This window comes from Primulina huaijiensis, chromosome 14, assembly GCF_012295235.1.
Source record: "Primulina huaijiensis isolate GDHJ02 chromosome 14, ASM1229523v2, whole genome shotgun sequence".
Classification (NCBI taxonomy): Eukaryota; Viridiplantae; Streptophyta; class Magnoliopsida; order Lamiales; family Gesneriaceae; genus Primulina; species Primulina huaijiensis.
Genome location: NC_133319.1, coordinates 9,298,906 through 9,311,609, shown reverse-complemented (window position 1 = coordinate 9,311,609; position 12,704 = coordinate 9,298,906). Strand labels below are relative to the sequence as shown.

General features: G+C 42.3%; 1 pseudogene; it reads left to right on the top strand.

Moving 5' to 3' along the window:
* Positions 1-609: 609 nt before the first annotated feature.
* Positions 610-11,785, top strand: LOC140957959 (uncharacterized; annotated as a pseudogene).
* The last annotated feature ends 919 nt before the right edge of the window (positions 11,786-12,704 follow it).

The window sequence follows — 12,704 nt, the reverse complement described above, 5'->3', positions numbered from 1 at the left end:
AATATTTTGTTTTCTACTAACGTTTTCTTGCAGGTACAAATCTGAAATTAAATGGAGAAGGAGGTAGGAGATAGTTCGAACCCGGGGTTGTCTAAGGTTCAAATGGAGGCGTTGTTTGGGCATTTTAGTAGGATGATGAGGGTCGAGTTGGAGCCATTGCACGAGAGGATGATTAGGCTTGAAGTTAGTACTAGTGGAGATAAATCTAAGCCTAAAACTATGGGTAGAGGAGAAGAAGAGGAAGATTATGATTTGGGAGGAGATGAGGAGAGCGAAAATGAAAATTGGGGTAGGAATGGAACAGGTAGAGGATTTGGTAGAGGTAGAAGGTAAGCCACACGGGGTAGATACAATGCCGGGAATAGGGAGGATGCTAATATGGGTAGTATTAAGATGAAGCTTCCTTCGTTCCATGGGAAATCTAACCCGGAGGCATACTTAGAATGGGAAAAGAGGGTAGAGTGTGTGTTTGAATGTCACCACTACTCCGAACAAAAGAAGGTTACGTTGGCGGTGGTGGAATTTCTAGACTATGCTATCATTTGGTGGGATCAATTAGTGACCACTAGGAGGAGGTATAATGAGAGACCCATTGAAATTTGGGATGAGATGAAGAGGGTCATGAGGAAAAGGTGTGTGCCCAACCACTACTAAAGGGAGATGTTTAAGAGGCTACAAACTTTGAGGCAAGGGGTAAGGAGTGTTGAGGACTACTATAAGGAGGTGGAGGTAGTCATGCTTAGGGCAGATATTGAGGAAGATAGTGAGGCGACGATGGCTCGTTTTCTTTGTGGTTTGAACAGGGAGATTCAAGACCAAGTGGAGCTTCGGCATTCCTTGGATCTAGACGAAATGGTGCAAATGGCCATAAAAATGGAGAAACAACTCAAGAGGCGTGGAGTTGGCCGCACCAATCAAACCGGGGGTTCATCATCTTCTTGGTGACCAAATGTGGCAAAACGTGATGAAAATAAGGTGGTGATCAAATCCAAGGTAGAGACCAAACAAGAGGCGCCTAAACAAGGAGTGCAAGGTAAATCTGAAACTCCTTCTATCGATCTAGATATGTTAAATGCTTTAGGTGTCAAGGGTTAGGTCATATTGCTAGTGAATGTCCTAATAAAAGGGTAATGATTTTAAATGACTATGGTGAGTATGAATCTCATAGTGAGGATGATGATGATGATGAGATGCCTGCATTAGAGGATCCTGACAAGGGTTACAAGGCGGTTGTAGGTGAAGCACTAGTAACTAGGCGAATTATGAGTGCCCAAGTCAAGGAGGAGAAGACTAACCAAATGAGAGAACTTGTTCCATACTAGGTGTTTTGTAAATCAAAAAGTTTGCAATCTCATCATAGATGGGGGGAGTTGTACTAATGTAGCAAGTGTTGAGATGGTAGAAAAATTGGGTTTACCTACATTAAAGCATCCTCAACCATATAGGCTTCAATGGTTGAATGATTGTGTGGAGGTGAAGGTTACAAAACAAGTGCTAGTGCCTTTTGCTATTGGGAAGTATGTGGATGAGATCTTGTGTGATGTGGTACCCATGCATGCATGTCATATCTTGTTGGGTAGACCTTGGCAATATGATAGGCGGGTGACACATGATGGGTTCAAGAATAGGTACTCCTCTGAATTGAAGAAAGAAGCCATTGTATTACTTCCTTTGTCCCCAAAGCAAGTGTTGGAGGACCATTTAAAAAAAAAAGAAGAGAGATGATGCCGAAAAAAAGAGTGAACTAAAAAGTGAAATGGCCTTTGAGAATAAAAATGAAATGGCTGAAAAAAAGAGTGATCAAAAGAGTGAGACGGCCATACAAAAGAAAAATGAGAGGAAAGAGGCGAAAAAGAAATCATATATGGCCCAAAAAAGTGAATTGAAGCAATTGATGCACACACATGAACCACTTGTGTTGATTCTTTACAAAGAGATCCTCTTTAACACAAGTGATATAGCCGGGACCCTTCCGAGCATTGTTGTTTCACTTTTGCTGGAATTTGATGATATATTTCCGGAGGAACTACCTCAAGGGCTACCACCATTGAGGGGTATTGAGCACCAAATTGATTTTGTACCCGGGAGTGCATTGCCAAACAGTCCAGCATATAGGAGCAATCCGGAGGAGACTAAGGAGCTTCAACGGCAGGTAAGTGAGTTGTTAGATAAGGGTTTTGTGCGTGAGTCCATGTCCCCTTGTGCTGTGCCTGTGTTATTAGTTCCTAAGAAAGATGGCTCATGGCGTATGTGTGTGGATTGTAGGGCAATCAATAACAAAACCATTAAGTATAGACATCCCATACCTAGACTAGATGATATGTTAGATGAATTGCATGGTGCATATGTCTTTAGTAAAATTGACTTGAAGAGTGTTTATCACCAAATAAGAATGAGAGAAGGTGATGAGTGGAAAACTGCTTTTAAAATCAAATACGGGTTATATGAGTGGATGGCCATGCCTTTTGGCTTAACTAACGCTCCTAGCACCTTTATGAGGTTAATGAATCATGTTTTGCGTGCACACATAGGAAAGTTTGTTGTTGTTTATTTTGATGATATCCTAGTGTATAGCAAAAACTTGGATGAGCATGTTAATCACTTGAGACTTGTACTAATCACACTAAGGGCTGAGAATTTATATGCTAACCTAAAGAAATGTGATTTTTGTACGAGCAAACTTGTCTTTCTGGGCTTTGTGGTAGGTTCACAGGGTATACAAGTTGATGAAGACAAGGTAAGTGCCATTCGAGATTGGCCAACGCCTACTACTGTTGGTCAAGTTCGAAGTTTTCATGGTCTTGCAAGCTTCTATAAGGGGTTTGTAAAAGATTTTAGCACACTGGTAGCACCAATGACGGCGGTGATCAAGAAGAACGTTCCATTCCATTGGGGCGAGGAGCAAGAGAAGTCTTTTAATCTTATTAAGCAAAAGTTAATTAATGCTCCTTTACTTGTTTTACCTGATTTTGCTAATACCTTTGAAATTGAATGTGATGCTTCAGGTGTAGGTATTGGTGGAGTCTTGATGCAAGGAGGTCGACCGGTGCCATACTTTAGCGAGAAACTCAATGGAGCCGTCCTGAACTATCCCACGTATGATAAGGAGTTCTACGCACTTGTGAGGACTCTAGAGACGTGGCAGCACTACTTGAGACCTAAGGAGTTTGTGATTCATACGGATCATGAATCCGTAAAGCACCTTAAGGGGCAACAAAAGCTGAACAAGCTGCATGCCAAGTGGGTGGCATTCATAGAGACATTCCCCTATATAATAAAGTACAAACAAGGTAAGGAGAATGTAGTGGCCGACGCACTATCACGGAGGTACGTATAAATCTCAACCTTAGAGTCTAAAATTTTGGGGTTTGAGCATGTGAAAGAGTTGTATGTGCTAGATGAGGATTTTAAGAGTGTGTTTGAAACTTGTATGCATGGACCACATGAAAAATTCTATTTGCATCATGGTTTCTTATTTAAAGAAGATAGGTTGTGCATTCCTAAATCTTCAGTTCGTGAATTACTTGTTAGGGAGGCACATGGGGGTGGCTTGATGGGGCATTTTGGTGTGGCTAAAACTTTAAGTGCATTGCATGAACATTTCTATTGGCCACATATGAAACGTGATGTTGAGCGTGTTTGTGAAAAGTGCATAACTTGTAGACAAGCTAAGTCTAGGACACAACCACATGGATTGTATACACCACTTCCCGTCCCTAGTGAACCTTGGGTTGATATTTCTATGGACTTTGTTTTGGGGTTGCCTAGGACAAAGAAGGGGAGGGATTCTATATTTTTTGTTGTGGATAGATTTTCTAAAATGGCACATTTTATTGCTTGTCATAAAACTGATGATGCATCTAACATTGCGGATTTGTTCTTCAGAGAAGTCGTTAGGTTGCATGGCATGCCTAGGACTATTGTTTCTGATCGTGATGTTAAATTCTTAAGTTACTTTTGGAAAACATTGTGGCCTAAACTTGGCACAAAATTGTTGTTTTCTACTACGTGTCATCCTCAAACGGATGGACAAACTGAGGTTGTTAATAGAACATTAGGAACACTTTTGCGTGCTATTCTTAAAAAGAACTTAAAGAATTGGGAAGAATGTTTACCATTTGTTGAGTTTGCTTATAATCGTTGCGTCCATTCTACTAACAATTATTCGCCGTTTGAACTTGTTTATGGTTTTAATCCCTTGACTCCGTTGGATTTAATGTCTTTACCTGTGAGTGAAAGGTTAAACATGGAAGGCAAGAAGAAAGCTGGATTTGTTAGGAGTTTGCATGAAAAGGCCAAGGCCAACATTGAGAAGAAGAATGAGCAATACACCAAGCAAGCCAACAAGAGGAAGAAAAAAGTGGTGTTTGAAAAGGGTGATTGGGTATGGCTACACTTTAGGAAGGAAAGGTTTCCTGAGAAACGACGTTCCAAGCTACTACCGAGGAAATGATGGGCCATTTCAAGTCCTCGAAAGTATCAATGACAATGCCTACAAACTTGATCTACCAGGTGAGTATGACGTTAGTTCTACTTTTAATGTTAGTGATCTTTCTTTGTTTGATGTAGGTGATGAACAAGATTTGAGGACAAATCCTTTTCAAGAAGGGGAGGATGATGCGAACATGGGTGGTCAAGCTCAAAGGAAAGCGTGGGATCCTTTAGAGTTGACGGAGGGACCAATCACGAGAGGACGACTAAAGAAATTAAAAGAGGCACTACAAGGGCTTATGAGCAATAAAGAAGGACTTACAATCAAGGTGCAGAGTGCAGAAGAGTTTTTGATGCATGGGAGTAAGTTTGGGAGTCATAAGAAAACCATTCAAGTGGTGAACGAAGAAAACATCCAGAATGACTCTGCGCCCGAGCATTAAAATACTACCGCCCGAGCGCCAAACGTACTGACCAAGAGGTGATTTCCAGAACACTCGGTGCTAGAGCGGTTATTTTCTACCGCCTGAGCACGAATAGCCAGAAGACCTGGCGCTCGAGCGGTCAAATTCGGTCGCCTGAGCGCGCCTGCTGCGAGAAGAAAATCTAGTTTCCTTGTTAAGAATCCTAATTATCTTGGTAACTTGATTTTGAGTATCTTTTAGATTTGTACACAATATTATGGACGAAAATTGGAACATTATAGAGATTATTATTGAGTTTATCAAAGTTTTTGAGTTTTCTCTCAATTTTTCAAGGCTTTAGCTTTGTTTTCAAAAATCAAACTTATCAAAGTTTTAACTTTGTGGCGTTTGTCGATCGTGTCTTGCGCGGATTGTCAAAGACGCGTTCTTTGAATGTTCGATTAAGTTTCGATTGTTTTTTTTGTGATTGTATATTACGAAACCGCGTCATTTAGGGGTGAATATCACGTAATTCCTTGAATCAAAAGTTCGGGACATCGTAACGACAATCTTTGTTCGTTATAGAATTGAGGACGCGATTCATATTTAATCTCATTTGATTTTCATCGTTCGAGGATTCATATCATTTTGAAAGAGAGAGAAGTCGCCTGAGGGAATCAATCCTCCTTGAGGGCGGAATTCAATTCCTCTCTGCTTCATTTCATCCAGTCTGTCGGACAAGTCTTTCATTCCTGTTTGATGGAATGGTGATTCGAGTTTTTCACCCTAAGGAATAAGACTGATGAGTTGAGTGAAATCGTATAGCATCCTACTCCTATCAGTAAGCGCTTAATCCCTTTTCCTTTTTGTGTCAATCTAACCGCTCTCCCGCAACAAGTAATGATGTTTCTTTTTTTTTTTTTCATCCCTGAGTCTCTTGGAGTGCTAAAGGGAAAAATCCCATCTAATCAAGTTCCAATCCTTCTGTCTTCCATTACTCTGCAATTTCCTGCCTTCCTTGAGGTTTGAGTTGCAAGATTAGCTTTCCTTTCAATTGCTTCCGCCTTTGATGGAGTTGCAGTCCTTGGGGTTTGATAAGTTGGAGTTTCAGTTTTATTCTAGCCAAAGCCCTACCTTCTTTCTTTGATATTCTAGCTCATGGGGAAAAAAGCCCTTTGATCTTATCGATTCGAGTTATATACCCATTTCCCCTCCTAACAAGGCTTACTACCAATGAAAGGGACTTTTCTTCTGTTTAAGAGAATTCCTATACCCTTTCCCTTCAAATTAACCTATACCGCCTACTAACCATCTGGTAAACCGAAAGATATTCTGCTTCCTTCCAAGCCCACTACGTAGAGAGTAAAAATGCCTTATTCTTACTATCTATTCAAAGTATATTCTCAATCGGCGAAGTCTCGCTGTATTGAAAGCGGTAGACTAGTACTTTTATCCAGTGAAGCATGAGAGCCCCCGTTTCTCAAGCATTCACTAGTTGGCTAAACGAAAGCCAAAGAAGTCGGGTATCTCCTTCAGGCGGAATGTAATGAATCCACTATATAATATAGTAAGCCCATCTCTTGATTCTGTCTTTCAATGAAAGATTAGAATATATCAATCTCATCGATCGAATCACTTTTTAGTGAAAGATCTAGTCAAGGATTGCATCAACCAGATGTTGAGAATGCGGAAACAAATTAGTTAAACAGCTAGTCCTCTTCCCTTCTAAAAGGGAGCCATATGGAGACCGTGGCTAACCACTAGGCTATTGTCCTCATAGCCTCTCTTCGCACTTACCCACCATATATTGATATGGCGGCGTGCAGAACAGTTGAGAAGTTTACTAAATACACGGTTCTTGGAGACGATGTTGTCATAGCCGACCAGGAAGTAGCAAGGGTGTATGAACAATCCTTGGATCAATTTTCTTTTCAAAAATCCTGCCCATACCACCTAATCCCGAGAAAGAGAAAGGCTTAGTTGAGTGAAGAGTGCTCGAGGCCAATATTTCATGCCAGTGCAAGTGCTTGGGTTATTTACTATCAAAATAAGGTGAGGGATAATTTTCACTGCAAACTCTTCTCGGTCTCTACGATTGTGACTTAAACAAGTGACCTCTTTTCTTTCATCTGTGAGATAATGTCTCTAATTCACTCTCGGATCTCACTCTCTTTCTTTTTCTTTCGGGCGCCCGTGGGAAGATACTTTAGTCATTGATATCCATATTCAAAATGAAAAGGCGGGTATTCCCACAAAACAAAAGCGCTAGACCCCTGGTTCTTTAGTTTAATCAACGAAGGCAGCCGCTCCAGAAGCTTTAGTACTTAGTTAACGCCCCAGCCCAACTCTCGCGATGAGAAGGGCTGCTAGGGAATAGAACAAGCTAAGAAGTCCTTACTAAACTACCAGTGCAGGTAAGGAAGTTAATGTGCAATCCTCACAGTTGCCCCATCCCACTGCCAAAGAAAAGACAGCAACAATCTAGCTACTAGGATAGGAACGGACGATAGTTTTATCATCATTTGTCTCTATCGTCCATCTTTACCTCTCCTACTCCACTACTTCCCTCCTTCAAAGCATTATTAATGCGCCTCTCTCCTGAAAAACGTGATCAACGTGGGCTTTTTTCGAGCGTCTCGAGCATTTTTAGAGTTGAGCCTTCCAACCTTGCCCATGAAAAAAAGCTAGCTGAAAGCTCTATTGTAGTCTTGTAGTCGTCAGCAGGGAATGATTCCGGCCCTCTGTGTATGCTGTTTCTTTTGTTCAAGATTACTTACCAAACCTAGCCCTGGTTCTAGATTCATATGCATCTTTGGATGCTCCTACCCAACCATGCATGGCCCTTTACCTTACCTTAAAAAGAAAAAAAGAGGGAGACCACTCTGAATACAACAGAGGGCGTTGAGCCTCCAGTTGGCTTTCCAAGATCGACGGATCAGCATGAGATTGTCTGGAATGAAACTTCCATTGCTCCTCCCGCCTTTTCCGGCAAATGCTATGTTCAACTATGCCCACCCACCTCGACAAGCACAGATAACAAGTACAGATGGATGTACAGAATGAGCTACAGAAAGTATTTCGACAGATGAAGTACGATCTGCTTAGAGAATTCCCCTTGTATGAACCAACAAAACCATATCTCGTGATCTCCTCCTCTTGGACCAATGTTTTTTTTTTTTTATCTACTGATTACCACCCATAAAGGAGTATTCAAGTCCCTACGGGAGGTCTGGTGAATGATATCATTCGGAAACAGATGCGCCTAAGGCAAGACCACCTTTCCTTTTCGCTAGCTTGTCAAAGTTGGAGCTGCGGGAATTCTTTCTGTCCCCGAAGGCGAAGCAGGAGGAACCAACCCAACAGTGTACCGGAGCGAGCACTAAATAAAGTGTACGAAATGAACGAATGAAGTAATAGTGACCACCGAGCTATTGCTTGCCTTTGCTTTAATAGTTTCTATTCGACTGGAAGGGAAAGCAAGCAAGGAAGGCATAGGTGTGAGCTAAAGACTTTTCTCGCTAAACCCGTCTCTGATCTTCTCTTCTGTTTTGGCTGCTTTCTTTCATATGGGTGTAAGGTTCCTAATGTTCTAACTCAGAAAGTATAGTCATTTTCTCTTCCTCACCCTTTGGCCAAGCCGCTTTGTCTGTTCATTGGATTGGTGTCTGATAGCTTTTCCCTCTCCCCAACCGCTGTCATGTCCCGCTACGCAAGTTCTTACTGTTCTGTGCTTTCCTTCCTGTCTCATTTTTGTCTTGATTCTACTAGTTATCTCTTAAACAGCGGTTATTCCGCTAACACTGGATAAGCCGCATCTATCTAATAGCGGACGATTATCGGCAACTTCGGAGTCTTTCCGCCCCGCCTGAGAAAGAAAGAATACATTCCTCACGTCTGCACAGGCCTATGGGCTTTAGCAAGCCCCTTTCCAGTCATGGCGTATCATTTCCAAAAGTTCTAGGCATATCATCGTCAGTACGCTAAAAAGATCAGTAGGAAGATATAGGAGCACAATAAGGAGATTATTGTACGCCTAGGTAGTGACTCTTCCATGTCATATAGTCTTACAGTTGAGATTTGCGGTTCCGAGTTAGATTCTAATTGCGAGAAAGAGGAATTGAACTTTGATTGTGATGGCGACTGCCTAATAAGAATGGAGAATAGGGTAGGAATGGAAAGGGATAACGGCGGACAGTGAGCTCTATTGGATCCCCTGGGTCGCTTGGGAGCATCTTCTTGCTCCTAAGGATCATAATTTGATTTCATGGAATCTAAGGTTCTGAAAGAACGTAGTAAGTGGTGAACTTTGTTTACTCGCTCGTTAGAGAAAGTGAATGGTTGGATCGAAGAGGGAATAGATGTCTTCAATCTTACCTGTGGGATGGTCGCTTTACTGTCTCTATTTTAGTTGAGTAAGGAAGTCCTCATAGCAACTAGTTTGTGAATGCTTAAATCTCTTTTTTTTAATGAAAAATACGGAGTTTTTTTTTTTGACAAGATGTGACATTCAATATTAGATCGATCTAATCCCAGGATTTGTTCTTCTGAATCAAGCTGCAACTCGGATGAGTCCATCGGAGCATGAAGAATTAAGTAGGCAGGTTAGCGAGCGGATTAAAAAGGGACTTGTCAGGGAGAGGGTTCCAAACCTTGTGCTGTGCCTGCTCTCTTGACCTCAAAGAAGGATAGCACCTGTTTTTCTTTTTCTTTCTACATTATAGCTTCAACTTCTTTCCTATAGCCTCTTGCTTGGCTTCAAAGCCTTACCTGCCCTTCGCCGCCTCCACAGAAAGATTGGTCTGGTCGATTGGTTACTTCCTTTTTGGATTAGTCAACACTGAAATTCTCTCTATAAAAGGCTACAAGAGACGGCGCAGCGCTGCCTACGCGCTAATTAGATTCCAATGTCGAAACTTCTCCGGCATTGATTGAAGGTAAAGCCTTCACTTCAAGCGTTGAAGCTAAGTCTGCTATTCGGTCAAACTCTGATAGGCTCTAGGCCTTACCAACCTCTTTCGGGGTTCACTCTTTTACTTAAGCTCCTTAAGTTCCTAGATATGCGGATGCCTTTGCCGAGTCGGAAACTCCGACTCCTAAACTATTCACTGGCCGGAAATGCCCATTTTGAGCTCGCTCTGGCGGATCTTCCCGCTGATGGTAAGACCGGAGAGAGAATTCTTTTATTGGGCGCAGAAGCCTATGGAATTGTAATCAACTCCTATGCGGATACATGATAAAAGCCTAGGCCAAAGCAAAGAAAAAGAGAAATATAAGATCCCTACGTCCCTCTCTCTCTTGGGCTCTCATGCCCCCTCGCTTTTGGTGAAAAAAGTAAACCGGACCGATCGGTCATTTAAAATACGATAATTCGAATCAAAACGATTCTTGAAGAACAGAATACAACCGAGACTCCTGCATTTAGATCAAAGGCTAAGGGCGGAAAGGTAAAGAATGACTTATCTAAAGAATCCATCTATGTACTGAAGCCCAACCTCAAAGTCCTCTCCTCGTATTGCTAGTACCTAGCACCTGTCCAATTATTGGGCTAGCTTGTGCAAGAACCACTGGCGTAGAAGGAAGGGAGGGAGAGTCCCCCTCCCCCTCACTGTCTGAGTTGAAATGAGAAGCTTTTTCCTTCGCTTCAAGCTGTAAAAAGAATAACAGTTCTTTCAATCCGCTTTCTTTGATGCTGACTTGAACTACCTCTTTGATACTTCCCCTGTAAGGCTTGGTTTGAGCCTTTACTTTTACTAATAAGGACGAATCTGCTTTTTCAATCTCCCACTCTAAGACTAGTTGAAAAGAGCAGTCCCTCGCGATTCACAAAGTCGCTAATAAGACTTCGAGTCAACGAACGATTCAAGCTCATTACAGAAGGCAGTTCAGCTTGAAAACTCGAGTTGCTGTATTGAGTCACTCTTTCAATTTCAAAGGTGGGATCAAAACCTATTCTTCTTAGCCTAAGAGTCTATTCACGGAAGAATCAGACATTCTCAAAAAACTCTCCTTACTATACCTTACATCCTGTCATCGCTTCCAGATAAAAGGAAGTTAGAATAGTTACCAACTATCTCACGCTCTCTCTAAAACCCAGCCAAAGGAGTAGGAGGAGCAGCTGGGGAACCACAATAACCATCCATGGGAGTCAGACTAGCAGCAGAAGGGGAGTAGTAGGAGCATTCGCACTAGGAAAAGATTGAATCGATCCAGCTCTGGTAACAAAGCAGTAGGCAAGCCTTAGTGGGGACCATCCATACCTCTAAGCCCAAGACTTTTTCTCCTCTGATCGGAGCGAACCACGGGATGATTTGTGAACAGCCCCCTCTGTTCAATACCGATACCTGTCAGATTCCATAGCTGATGAATCTCTTTCTTTTGAAACTCTTTCCATTGATCGTCACGCAAGATGCTTTTCTGGCACAAACCTAGTAGTTTTTTGTCCTTCCTATCTTGGGTGAACTGATGACACTGATGCTCCAAGACCGAGAGTTTTTATAGCCAAAGCTATTGAAGCTGTTCCCTCCCATGAATCACTGCTTTCTGCACGAACTTCGCACCCCTCACTTTCTTTTGTTTGAGCGGCTATCGCTTCTCTTTTATTCTATAGTGGGAATTCCTCTTCTATAGTAATTGGTTGGGCCAGACTCTTCCTCTCTTTTTCACTCCTTCATCCCTCCTCAAGGTTGGGAACAAGACGGATATGCCAATGGCCTCTATCAGAGAGTGGTTTCCTGGATGGGTTGGTTTGAGGAGTGAAGGCGTTAAGAGAAATGACACAGTATCTTGATCCTCTATCCCCGAAAATTCTATTAACCTAGTATCATTGTTCATCTCCGACAGCTAGTTACTGATCTGATGAATCTGAGCTTGCTTTTTTAATACAGTCAAAGAAGGACTTCCCTAGTTCTCGCATTCCTTGCCTTTGCCCGGCCCTCAATAGTCATCATTAGCTCATTGGCTTTCTTTCTGATAGCTTTCTCCCCAGGCTAGAAAATTCGATGAGTCATCGTAGGGGCTTCTTTCTTTTACTTCAAGCCCACCCCCCTTCAAATCCAGATCGGAAAATTGCTTAGATTGAGATGCAGCTCTTTGATCTCCACTTGGGTTACCAGTTGAACTCGTTGCCGAAGACCTTGAAGCTGCTCTTGCAAAAAAAAATTCTTTAAAAAGTTCCTCAAGGACAGGAAAGATAGATTACAGTCCTATCAGTGCGACGGCCACTTTCTCCCCACCCGGCCTCCAAGAGGCCCGGGCATAAGGACTCTACCTGGCATTTGCCTCTGTACTATTGGTCATCATTGCATTTCCTGTCCTGGAGGAGACTCTCAAAATGGCCAGGCCCAATAAATGGTTTCTGAAAAACTAGAATTTTCACTTTATTCTACTTCAATCAACTATCCTTCCTCCTCTATTCCTTTGTCATGCGTCATGGCGAGCTGTCTTTGCTCATTTCCTAAGGTGATAAGAATGAATGAAAATCACATTCAACCCCAAGAAAGAGCAAATTTCCCTGAGACGAGATAGCTTCGCTTCAACCTCAAAAGCACTAATACAATCCCTTTTTGCCTGGACGTCCCGTGGGCGATGTTAGCAAAAAGGGCAGATCAGATATCATCCCTCCGAGCATACAAGTCTGAGTGGTAAGCTAAACGATTCTTAGCCTCCTGAGCAGAATCGGCAAGAGATGGAAACTCAGCAATGAGAAGAGATGCACGCACGTGCGTAGGAAGAGTGGTTTTGAATAGCAGCAGCACTAGTGAAAAGGAAGACTCCCCTCCCGCCACTAGCTAGGTAACTCCTTTTCTAAGAAAGCAGCAAATCTTTCCTCCTCAGATAAGGCGCTGTAAAGCCCTAGACAGATCACATCTC